The 13,383-nt window shown below is 38.8% G+C and overlaps 1 long non-coding RNA gene across 3 annotated transcripts; it reads left to right on the top strand.

Annotated features, from left to right (window-relative positions):
- Positions 1–9,323: 9,323 nt before the first annotated feature.
- On the top strand, positions 9,324–13,350 carry LOC148154812 (uncharacterized). Of its 3 annotated transcripts, XR_015765870.1 has the most exons (5): positions 9,324–10,024; positions 10,190–10,243; positions 11,029–11,122; positions 11,699–11,854; positions 12,642–13,350. It is a non-coding gene; the product is annotated as an uncharacterized LOC148154812 (long non-coding RNA). The 3 variants fall into 3 exon arrangements; XR_015765871.1 differs by lacking the exon at positions 10,190–10,243; XR_015765869.1 differs by having other exon boundaries at positions 9,324–10,243.
- Positions 13,351–13,383: the final 33 nt, after the last annotated feature.

The raw sequence follows: 13,383 nt of genomic DNA, 5'->3' as shown, positions 1-13,383 counted from the left end.
ACTTTATTTCGAGTGCTTACATTATTTATCTAGCTTAGCAGTTCATTGGTGGATAAAACATTAGATCCTCTGTCTCAGTTTTATTAAGATTAAGTTTCACAAAAATGCAGAACGAAAAAAAAATGGAATAAAAAATAGGTGGGAAATAGATTAAATGTATTAAAATTTGTTTTTGGAAAGTATTTTTCATCTCAGTGAATTTATGCACCACACACCTTTTATGTAAAAAAAAAAAAGATTTCAACAATCTACTTCCTTTGGCAGAAATGTTTAATGAAAATAAATGTGTTTTTGGAGGCTCAAGTGAGTACAGAAACAGAGAATGTGACTTTTATTCAGGTCTCCTTTTTCTATTTCTATATCCACATAATGTGAGGAGGGAGCGTAGGGTTTAGGGGACAGGTGGCTCGCTTTATCGCGCTGTCAAAGAATAAACATACAAGACAATCTCTCATCAAATGAGTGTTTTCTAAATAACCGGCAGCTACGCTGTACTTCTCACTGTGAAAAAAACAGTGACAGCATGACAAGAATGTTTTATTCTTTTCCTTATTGCTGTAAGTTTTTTACACTGCTGATGATAAGTGGATCAAGTGTGTTTTATTAGCAGCACCTGGCTCCTGCCTCTCCTCTAAAGTACAACAAAGGCAGCAAAGATGCACTTGTGCTTTGTAGCTGCTGTTGTTGTTTTTTGCTTTAATACATGTTGAGTAAGTGAAATCCAGTCTGTTTTTGTGCAATTCAAATCAAGATTTTAATAGTTTTAAATTATATAAAAGACTATGTAATTTTTTATTCTGTCCGTATGAGCCTCTTAGATCAAATTAGATTATACTGTCATTTAACCATGACTGCAGATATAGAAATATATTGAAAATAAAGTGAATGATTGATTGAGTTGGGTTGCGATGGACTGGCGATCTGTCCAGGGTGTACCCTGGGTAGGATTTTTTGAATACTATTAAAAATAATATTTTTATAGTCCTCTATAACCTCTGTCCCCTTACAGCAGTTCATGAGTGTATAAAGTCTGATGTGGCATCTTGAGAAAGAAAAATGAGGTTTATCGTGTGGTTTTCAGTCCCGGTCCTCTCAAACTGCTGTCCTGAATGTTTCCGATGTTTTCCTGCCACCTGACCAGGATAAACGGTTGATTGTCTTCTGCAGCTCTTAATGGCGCGCCGAGGAGGTAATGCATTCATTTGATTAATTTGTGCTGCCGCAGGAAAACATCTAAGACATGAAGGACATTGGTTTCTCGGGACTAAGATGGTTTAAAACTAACAGAGAAAAAAGCTGACTCTACCATGCACTGCTGAGCAGGGATGGTGTGACGACACGGGAGTCTGGAAATCAAACTCTTATTTCTTCAAGTTCAGTAGATATTTTTAAAAAGCATGCTGGATTTCTATAGCTTTATCACTTTGTATCTTTGTAAAAGAAATCCCCTCAAATGATCACTGGTAAGACTATTTACTGCTGAAATGGGAGATGAAAAGGGGAGTGCAGCCACTTTACGTTTCTGAATAACTGATCAATTTGACATGGAGGCTCTTTGTTTAACTTTTAAATTGCAGCCTTTACTTCACCGAAAAGTGTGATTCGCACAATTTTATAATTGCGGATTTTGCTTCACTTGCCATAAAATTGGGAGTTTTCAGCTGAGATCACACCATTGTTCACTGGGTTTCATGCAGTGAAAGCAGACTTCCCACCTTGAGGGGGGTATGCTAAAAGTGTCACGCCAGATGAACAGAACGCAGCTGGTTCTTATTTTTGCAAATCCTCTGCTGACTATTTCACCTGCCAATTATTAAATCAGCTTTCATTCCACATCCAGTTCCATTTGCGTGTTCCCAGGAGTTCGCCTGAACCCCCCCACCCCACCTGCTCCCGTTCCCTTTCCAAACATACGTTGAGATGCCGCATGTTCTATCCCATTCAAGCAATATGACATCCCAAGTCTCCCCAGAGTTTTGAGATAATAAACTTTTCAAACTACAGCACTGACATAACAATCCAAATGTGATAAAAACAAAACGAGTATTCTGTGGTGCAAATGAAACTAAATAAACTGTAGTTATAAAGCACAGCAAGCCTGGAGTGTTAATGACACTGCCTTCAATTTTTCACTTTTGAGAATTTTATGTTTTGCAAAGTAAATTTAACTCAAATTTTAAATTGTATAATTGAAGCTGCAATGAGTAACTTTTATTTAAAAAAAAACAAAACATTTTTACATATTTGATAAAACTGCCGCTTTGTCCTGACAGTATAAAATGTAATGTCAAATAGGAGAAAAAAAAAATCTGGTTTCTCTAGCAATGTGAATCAGACTCGTGTACGTGCTGCTCAGACATTCATCGCACAGCATGCGCTGTTGTGATACACTGACCAAAGATTATTTTGAAAAACATTTTGACTTTGTCAAACTTGTTTTTATGGGAAAAAAAATATAGATATATAAGGAGGAAAATTTTTAAGGCTTTGTTGACAACCTATGACGAAAACAGGAGTTAAAAAAGCAAAATAAAGGCTGGCCAAGCTTGGCCTGAATTGTTTTACACTATCTACAGAACAATATGTCGGTCTATCTGTGTATCCGCATCTAGTAAAAATTCAAACGTAACATATATTAAATCTCTGTTATTGGTTTTGATATAACACACTGTAAAAAGCGTGAGGTGCAGAAAGCGATTTATTGTTTTAGAATATTTCCATTCAACTTTGTGTGTGTGTGTGTGTGTGTGTGTGTAAGTTGGGGTGTGTATATAAAAGTGGATCTTCCAAGCAAGGAACAGAAGAGTCATTTCTAATCATTAATCATTAGATTAGATTTTCTTGATTTTAACATTTTTCACCTTTTAGCAACACTTTTTTACTCTTAAATCCTCGTGATAATGGAGCCTTACACCTCATAGCCATTTGAAGCAGCTGTGTCAAGATTTCAGGTGTTTGCTTTAGTATTGCTCCTCTGCTATGCAAACTAATGACATCCAGTCATTATTTCTTAACCCGATGCACATCGTAAAACCTGCTGTGGCTTAACGTATTCTGACCTTCTTGTCTGTGTGATCCTGTCAACATCCACACGTCCGAGCCGAATGTTCAGGCATAAAGTTCAAATTAGAAGATGGAGTGAATAGGTGAGAAACCGGGAGAGCCGGCATGGGGTGTTCTTAATTAGCTGCCGATTCACGGAGAGACAACCAGAAATGGAGGTTAAGGTTTGAACAAGAAAATCTGCTCAAAGGCGAGGTTTATCAGCTGGACTCAGAAGTCTTCTCGAACGGCGAGAAGGAAGGTGTGCTCCTTATCTCTGCCGAAGGTCAGCTCTTAGGAAGGGAAATATGAAGCGGCAACCAGACACAGAGGGATTAACTCCAATCCTAATTATGGACGCTTGCAAATTATGTCCCAGCCAATCAATGTGGGAGGTCACAGTAATTCCCGTTTGTGTCACAGCAGGACATGAAATGGAAATTGGTCTCAAAGATACTTGGGAGGCGACTTCCTGCACACGACAGCAAACTGCAGCGAGAGGAAGGCCATGTTTTAATCATCTGCGTAGGAGTGACAGTAATGAAATTCACGGTTCTCAGTACACTCACAGAAATAATTTATATACAGCAGATCTGAGGTCAGGAGTGGACATAATGTTTCCGGGAAACACTGAAGGGGAAGCAATAATTAGACTCATATTTTTTGACAGCACTTCAGGTAATGAGAGAGATAGTTTTATGTTTTCTTGGGGTTTTAGTCTGAAGTGAGCAGATGTATAGCGTCTTGCCTCCTCACACTGCCCCTCCGTGCTATTTCACTTCTCATCCATGAACGACCAGGAATTATACATTGGCTCGTGAAAGTATTTAAACCTGTTGAACTTTTCCACATGTGTAATTGAGTGAAAAAATACTCCATAAATATGCAGAAGAAGGAAAGGGAACCACATTTTATCTTTTTTTTTTTTTTTTTTTTTTTTTTTTTTTTTACAAATAAAGACCTGAAAAAAGTCTTTCGTTGCTTCTCAGATTTACCCCGAGTCGTTACTTTGAACAATCATCTTATTGCTGCAATCACAGACGCTCATACAGAATGTCCCTTGCTAAAAATGTTTGCTCTGTCTTCTTAGCTTGGACGGATTGAACAGTGAGCTTCAACGAACATCAGTTTTCGAGTTTTCCCATAAATTCTTAATTGGTGTTAGGTCACGACTTTAACTGGGACACTCTGACACTTTTATGTAAACCATTTCATTGCCTCCGCCATGTCAGCAGGTGGTGTGGTGTGACGTCTTGGGTTTTCTCAAAGATCTGACCCGTTTTTGTTATCTGCATTACAGTCTGCTGCAATCCAGGAAGATTTTTAAGTCCTTCAAAATTTAACATATAAATAATGTGAATCATATCAAGTTGCATTAATTTAGCTGAGATCAAAATCCACCAACTTAAACTAAAGAAAGTCAAAATGTCTAAAGCTGGTTTTACATATCCACAATATGTGGGCTGTTAAAATATTTATCTGAATGCATAAACAAACACCCCAAAAAAGCAGCTATTAGTGTTTCTAAGCATCCTCACAAACTAGAGAAATCTACATAACAAACTGATTTGAAATCATCACTGAAATAATGAAAAAAATATTCAGAAAAGATGCATTCTGCTTATGTTGTTATTTAGTATCCCCTACCAGACATTCATGCTGCAACCCGGGTTCCATGGCAACGACTAAGACTGTAATGCAACAACACTGTGTTGCATTTATATTATTTGTTTATATCAATTCTCATTCCAAAAGCGAACCCAAATGCTGAGCCATTAGAAGAGGTTCTTCGAAACAAATCCTAAATCAAACGCATTATGATGTCTTCTTTGCAGAGTCATTACGAGAAGCCATCTTTTAATGGGGTTTGTGATCATAATACAAATAAAATCAAGCCAGACCTCATTTGAGTGCAAATGGTAGACGCCACTATGCACATTAGCTCCTGATTATCTGAAGTCACTGCAGGCTGTGGAGATGCACGTGACCCGCCGGTGTTGCCCAGCGTTATTAATGGTGTAGATACTGCTCCTCAAACGGAGTTTAATCTAAAAAAGTGATTGAATTTCAACTAAGTAATTAAAGCAAGTAATTTGAGGAACTACTTGAACCCTATAGTGGGGCCAATTATTTGTGGTGTGCGGAAACTTGTTAATTGAGGTGTGAGGAAGGCGAGATCCATTATCACGCTAAACCGGCAGCATTAATAAGGTAGCCAGTGTTACATAATTATACTGCTGCCGGCTTCTTTGCACCAAATTCAAATTTTGTTGATTCTGGATCTGATTCCTCCTTTGGTGTTTTCATCGCTCATTGCTGTGGTAATAACTGCTCCGTTGTCGAAAACCAAACTTTCACGGCATTGTCATAGTCGTGAAATAAGCAGAAGTCGAACTGAAGTCCTCAGGATTTTTGGATTGCGTCACATTCATTGTCTTATTTTCTCTGGTGGTTCATTGTTTCATTTTCTGCTTTATTTTGAAAAGTTTGAACATTATTTGTTTTGTGTGTTTCAATTTGCTGTCTGTGTTTCCAGCTTTATGATTGACAAGACAATATGTCAAAAACTTTGAGTTTTGTTTTTTTTTTTTAGTCTGTTTGCTTAATAAATACTAACAGTCCATAAAATAATTCATGGATGTTTAGATCTATGAGGCCATAATATCTGAAATTTCTTGACCACCCATGTCAGCAATGAAACTGTCTTCATTTTCTAAGTAAGAAAAAAGAAAGAGACATTTTTATTCATCCACTAATTAAGCCTTACTTCCCCTCAGTCAAGATATCAAGCAATTTATCCAAATCCTAACAGGCATAACGATTGCCAGTTACTGTTGTTTCCTGCCTTTGCTGGATTGATCAGTGCTTCACTGCACTGAGTTTTGCTTCTGCTTAACTGCACCGACTTTGGTAGCTCACACACTTTGGTAGCCACGGCCAACCTGGCAAGTAAAGATTGAAGCCCGGGCGCGTCAGTGCATGTTGAACAGCCAGGAAATCACATCCCGATCTTGAGTGCTGCAGCCAGCCAAGCCGAACAAAAAGGCGTCTATCCGGGAAACACACCTTGCAATGTGAGAAGAACGCCGTACCACTTCCCAACTTTCTACTGACACCGGATAATAATTCAGAGATTATATTTTAATTATGTTTCTATGCGTTGCCAGAAAAAGAAACTTGTCTGTTTCAAGTATTCTTTGAAGAATCTTTGCACTAGCAAATGCTGAACAGATGAAATCCCAAGCACTGAATCCTTTCAAGTTTCACACAATGCAAGTTTATATCGGTATATTTTAGAAACAAGCCTCCTACTTGGACTTTGGCTGCAGCCTTAATAAGGTTTATGATCCTTCGTTCTAGATCTGTTGTCATACATAATGAGGCTAACTGCCTGTGAGATGGAGGCAACGCTGAGAAATGCAACTGACTTTTCATAAAGTTGTTGAGCTCTGATGCATTTCCCCTCAGGAGCCTACAGTGGCTGCTGAGGCCATGATGCGATCGCTGCTGAGATCATTGAGGAAGCAGCGCGCGTCGCTACTTAATGTGAACGCTGGCAGTGCTGGCCTTCGCATAACCCACTGAGGTCAGTGCTGCAGGTCACCTTTAATGTAGCATAGCAGTGTCTTACAGCGAAGGAGCATAAAGATGAAAATAAATAAATAGATAAAAGATGGGAGTATTCTGAATACATTTTTGTTGCAACATATAAAATGCATTGATTTAAAAAAAAAAAAAAAAAACCTTTGGTGTTATATTTGAGTCAAAGTGACCCTAATTATTATTGTGGGATTGTCCAAAAAAAAAAAAAAGTGCAGCAATAAATAGTTATAGCTGTGTATTTCTTTTTTTTTCTTTTTTTTTTTGAAAAGACATTCCAGTAATTTGTATTAACAACCAGCCTTCTGTCAGCAATAATACACCTCTAAAACTAAATCCCAGCCAGCATGCATAGGTGGGCCCCACTTGGGTTTGATGTGGGCTACATGGGTTATGAGTGGGCATGGGTTTTATCTGGGCTAACTGTATGGGACCGATATGGTAACCTAAAATGGGGCCCACTTGGGCTGGCCCATTTGGGCTAAACATATGGGCCCCATTCAGCATTAATGTGGGCTAACTGTGAATGGGGCAGAAGTGGGCAACACTATGTGGGGCCCATGTAGTTTCAGTATCATGGGCCCAACATGGGAAGCCCATGTGGGCTGACCACATTGAACCCACATGAGATAAGTATGGGCTGACCGTACATGGGTTGGACCTGGGCATGCGTATGTAGGCCCCATTCCTTTTTTATGTGGGCTAACTGGGGATGGGGCAGAAGTGGGCAACACTATGTGGGGCCCATGTAGTTTCAGTATCACGGGCCCAACATGGGAAGCCCATGTGGGCTGACCACATTGAACCCACATGAGATAAGTATGGGCTGACCGTACATGGGTTGGACCTGGGCATGCCTATGTAGGCCCCATTCCTTTTTTATGTGGGCTAACTGGGGATGGGGCAGAAGTGGGCAACACTATGTGGGGCCCATGTAGTTTCAGTATCATGGGCCCAACATGGGAAGCCCATGTGGGCTGACCACACTGAACCCACATGAGATAAGTATGGGCTGACCGTACATGGGTTGGACTTGGGCATGCGTATGTAGGCCCCATTCCTTTTTTATGTGGGCTAACTGGGGATGGGGCAGAAGTGGGCAACACTATGTGGGGCCCATGTAGTTTCAGTATCACGGGCCCAACATGGGAAGCCCATGTGGGCTGACCACATTGAACCCACATGAGATAAGTATGGGCTGACCGTACATGGGTTGGACCTGGGCATGCCTATGTAGGCCCCATTCCTTTTTTATGTGGGCTAACTGGGGATGGGGCAGAAGTGGGCAACACTATGTGGGGCCCATGTAGTTTCAGTATCATGGGCCCAACATGGGAAGCCCATGTGGGCTGACCACACTGAACCCACATGAGATAAGTATGGGCTGACCGTACATGGGTTGGACCTGGGCATGCGTATGTAGGCCCCATTCCTTTTTTATGTGGGCTAACTGGGGATGGGGCAGAAGTGGGCAACACTATGTGGGGCCCATGTAGTTTCAGTATCATGGGCCCAACATGGGAAACCCATGTGGGCTGATCACATTGAACCCACATGAGATAAGTATGGGCTGACCGTACATGGATTGGACCTGGGCATGCGTATGTAGGCCCCATTCCTTTTTTATGTGGGCTAACTGGGGATGGGGCAGAAATGGGCAACACTATGTGGGGCCCATGTAGTTTCAGTATCATGGGCCCAACATGGGAAGCCCATGTTGGTTGACTGCATAGAAACCAGATAAGCATGGGCTGACCGTACATGGATTGGACCTGGGCAGGAAAATGTAGACCCTAATCCTATTTTATGTGGGCTAACTGGGGATTGGGCAGAAATGGGCAACACTATGTGGGACCCATATGGGCTGACTGCATTGAACCCACATGACATAAGCACGGGCTGACTGTACATGGGTTGGGCCTGGGCATACATATGTAGGCCCCATTCCATTTTTATGTGGGCTAACTGGGGATGGGGCAAAAATGGGCAACACTATGTGGGGCCCATGTAGTTTCAGTATCATGGGCCCAACATGGGAAGCCCATGTGGGCTGACCACATTGAACCCACATGACATAAGCATGGGCTGACCATACATGGGTTAGACCTGGGCAGGAAAATGTAGACCTAAATCCTTTTTCATGTGGGGTAATGGGAAAATTTTTTTTTAAATCTGATTAGACAATGTGGTTACCCTGTCACTTTTAAACTTTTTACTATATGTCAAAAGCAAAAGCTGCAAGAGCAAGATTATAAAAACTTTGAAAAAAATTATGAGATGTCAGATTGATGGCCTTTAGCTAAGGAAATTGTTACTCAGTTGGCCTGTATTGGAGCTGATAAAAGGTAAATTGTTGAAGCAATTGTATAAGCTTTCTACAAAATGAAAAGCTCTCCTTGGATGGTTACCTCATCTTGGAGGTCATAAAGAGGTATTGTATTTGAACCATGCTCACTACATGATTTCTGTGTCTGGCTCATTTACTAACACCGACATTACACTAGGGTTCCAGAAGACCAAAATATGCTTCAATGCTTTATTTTTTAAACCAGTTCAGTATTGTTCAAGCTACACTTTGAAGTCCTAGCATTTTACTTTTTATTATTTTACACTAGAACAGTCCAGATGTCCTAACATTTTTGTGACATTATCTGTTTTAAATATGCATAATCTTCTGCTGCTCACTCAAAATAGGTAATGGTTCAGAGTGGACTTTTGTCCTTGCTTCTTTTTTTAAATGTAATTTAATTTTATTTTATTATCAATAGGATGTTCAGACATCCAAAGTGTTCATTGCAGCTTTTTCACAGAAGGACTTAATTCTTATTTGGAGAAATAGTTCAGATCAGATCATCGTGAAAAATATTACAAAATGTTTAGAAAATGAATTCAAACAAAACTCAAGTGAGAAAGACAAGAGTAAAATTTTTAGCATCTGTTTTTTCATCTGTAAACATTTTCCAAGTTGTCAGCATAAATAAAATAAAAAAACTAAACATTTCTATTAATGATTATTTTTATATCTTTTAATCTTTTTTCAATAATGTTTTTAACCTTTTTGTTCATTTTTTCTCTGGCACCGTTGCCAATAAAGGTTGGTGAATTGAAGTAGACACTTTACACATCCACTAAAGAAAGTAGTTCCAAAACACATTTGAATAAGGACGACTATATTTATTTATTTTTATTGAGAAAATTTGTGAGTGCTACATCGGTTTTACATTTGTTAAACCGATGTATTACTCTCAAAATTAATCTCGTGTTTCTTGGAGAACGTACAATTGTTAACTGCGGATGGATATGCGGTTTCAAAATCAAACGTAGTCCCATCAGTCCGTTGGCGTGGAGGCTGCAGGTTCGCTGGCCTTCTACTAAAGAATCTGTAAGTACACTTCTGTCTGTTTTGTCTGTATTGTATCAAATTTTAGGGAGAGATTTTAAATCGCTAGTTAAAACATTTGTTGCTCGTAATGGTTCGGATGACCGGAGTACCCCGAAAGACCTAATTAGTTGTTTCTTCTTTTTTTTTTGTTTGTTTTTCTTTTAGGTGATTTTTTTATATTGTTAAAACACACACAATAAGTCATCTGCCATTATTGAGGTAAGAATATTTGGATGCAGAGCGATTTCAAACTGTTCTGGGCCAGATCATTTTCAAATACGCTGCGGCGCCATTCACCGGTAAATTTGAGCGCCAACGCGGCAGAATAAAATCGGTTCACTAATGAATCTACGTTGCTAGCGGAGGTTGCTTTTAAAGTACCTTACACGATAAAACCACTTACATTATTTATAAAGAGTAACTACTTCGCTTTCATTCTGTGTACATGGGTTTTTAACAATCTTTCTCGCAGCCAATTAAGCCAGCATGCATAGCTGGGATCCATTAATTGTGCATTTTTAATTATTATTTTTTTTTTTTCATGAAACTGCATTGAATCGTGTCGTTATGGGCTAGATAGGTAATGATGAATGGGCATGGGTTTTGTCTGGGCTAACTACACGAGGCCCATATGTTTAACCTAAAATGGGACCCATATTGTCAGCCCATTTGGGCTAAATGTAGACTGTATTCAGCATTATTGTGGGCTAACTGAGAATGGGACAGAAATGGGCAACACGAAATGGGGCCCATGTGGTTTCAGTATATTTGGCATAAAAGCTTTTTTTGTAAATAGAATGAAGGCATAGTAGTAAATATTTTAAAATCATGTTTGTTTTATTGTGTAAGTGACATTTTAAAGCGTTTTATTCTGTCATCGTTTGACTGCAAAAAACATGACAAGTGGGTGTTTAGGTCTCAACTAGCCATTTGTTTGGTCAATGCAAATGGGAGCTTTAGATTTACCAATGTTTTAATACTTTTTAAAAAATTATTTTCTACAGACTACTATGGAGAAGCGTGAAGAAGGCTTGCAAGGGCAGAAGTGACATCAGATCTTCAAAGAGATAATGATATTCCAGAAAAGCGACGTAGAAGGTAACGTGGAACAGGGACTTCTGTAACACACAACTGTAGATCAGTGGTTCTTAACCTGGGTTCGATTGAACCCCAGGGGTTCGGCGGAGCCTCTGCCGCGGAGGGAAAAAAAACTTGTGTAAAGTCGTGATGCGCCGCTTTGCCATCATTTGCTGCGGAGGATCACGTTACATTGCTTAGCCAATCAGTGCTGCGGAGGAGCACAGGGATGGGGCAAGGAGGGGGAAGGGGGGTTCGGTGAATGCGCATATGAAACTGGGGGGTTCGGTACCTCAAAAAAGGTTAAGAACCACTGCTCTAGATCTTCTGTCTCCCTGGTTGTCATTTGAGCTGCTCTCAGTTCTTTTACCCATTTGGTTCTCCTTGCTTTACTTTTTCCTTCTAATCCTTCAAAATTTATTGACTTAAATTGATACAGACATTAACAATTGGCATTTTGTCCATGTATAAAAGTAAGCTTATAAGCTATATATGTGTGAAACAATATATAGCTTATAACAAATCAATTAATAAAAACTAAATGTATCATGTGTCCTGATTTTAAAATGTTGTCTTGTAATTGTCATTATACTTAAGGTTGTCATGGTTGCAGAAATTGGAGGAGGGTCCTTAGATGATGCAGTACAACAAGCTGTGCGATTCCTCATGTCCCCTGAATTGGCCCTCCAGTTCAACCTGTTTGGCCGACATAGGAAACAAGTTCCGGGACCTGCGTCTCTGATGTTTTGTATGGTAAAGATCAGTTTTTATATTCACGTTTTTTCTTGAACATTTGTTAATTTTGGTTGTCTTATGCCTTTTGTTCATTTTTAGTAATCTTTTTTTTTTTTTTTTTAAGATTAAAAACTGAGACTTCAATTTTTGGTTTAATTCACATAGTATTCTTTCACTGTGCTCTCAAGAACTTAAAGATTTGATTGCTGACAAAATTTGAAGGTAATATTGTTTGCATTTCAAACAGTATTAACAAAATATACAAGACCATGATAGAACCTTTATGTCAGTAGTTGATTTATATACATTAATATATTTTAAATTTACAATAAGAATATAGTGTGTGTACTAGGGATGCTCCGATCAGGTTTTTTGCTTCCAATTCTGATACCGATCACCCATGGGGCCCATCTCTGCCGATCATCTGGATTGGCTTTTATTTTTTCACTTTAGGTATAAATGATAACATGTTATCTGGCAAAATTAAAAAGTCTGCGCAGTGTGACGGAAAGAGTAGATCAGCTGCACATGCAGGCTGCGAATGAGATACAGGTGATCTGCAACAAGAGGCCGTGATCAGCGATCACCAATCAAACACATTTTCACGGAAATTAACCGATTATGATTGCTGATCGATCTGCACACCTCTATGTACATAATAATAATGACTCGAGAGTGCTTTGATTTTGGCAGATCCCTGCAAGCATTTCTGCCCCTTGAAGGGGAAGAGATGCACATTTCATTAATGTTACATTGTACTAAAAGTAAAACACTAATGCAATTTCTACCTTTGCTTGTTTTTTAGGGGCACTTAAAAGAAATGGATCCATCCACGGAATCACACAAAGATACGGAAAAGGCACTCGAAGTGGGTTACTGGAGCCCCGGACAGAGGTGGAAATAGAAAAGTTAGAGCGACTAGGGAGGCAGCCAGCTCAGACTCAGGTGGGCAGGTTCCAAGATGGACAGTTACAATGATGTGAGAGCTTTCAAGTGTGGCATATAGGTTATAAAAAATATTTGACAAAAATGTAGTGTGAAAGAGCTATGTAGGTGTGTGTGTGTGTGTGTGTTGATATATATTTATATGTATTTATATATAGATGTACAGATCTATATATAGTTGCATATCTAGATATAGATCTATATACATTTATGTATCTATACATATTTACATAACTAGATGCATAGTTATCTAGATAACAAGATATAGTTATTTAGAAATATAACTAGATATATAGATCTATATATATAGAGATAAATATATATTTACATAGCTAGAAATCTAGTTATATAGATAATTATATATCTACATATAGATCTATGTTTATACATTTGTTATATTAAACTAGTTTCTGTTATTTTCAAATCTGCCATATGAATAATTTTGTAGATTTCTTTTACCAGTGCATTTCTTGTGGCATCATTTGCTCTGTGTTAATAAAGCTCTTATAATTGACGAGTTAAAAAAACTGACAATATTTTAAATTACCAAATAAAAACCTTGACCAAAAGACATTTTTCATCTCTTTTTCTTTAATGCAGGT

This window comes from Poecilia mexicana, unplaced genomic scaffold, assembly GCF_051168715.1.
Source record: "Poecilia mexicana isolate PSO_F unplaced genomic scaffold, ASM5116871v1 scaffold_17, whole genome shotgun sequence".
Classification (NCBI taxonomy): domain Eukaryota; kingdom Metazoa; phylum Chordata; class Actinopteri; order Cyprinodontiformes; family Poeciliidae; genus Poecilia; species Poecilia mexicana.
The sequence above is the reverse complement of the archived record's forward strand: the minus strand, read 5'-3'. Positions and strand labels throughout refer to the sequence as shown.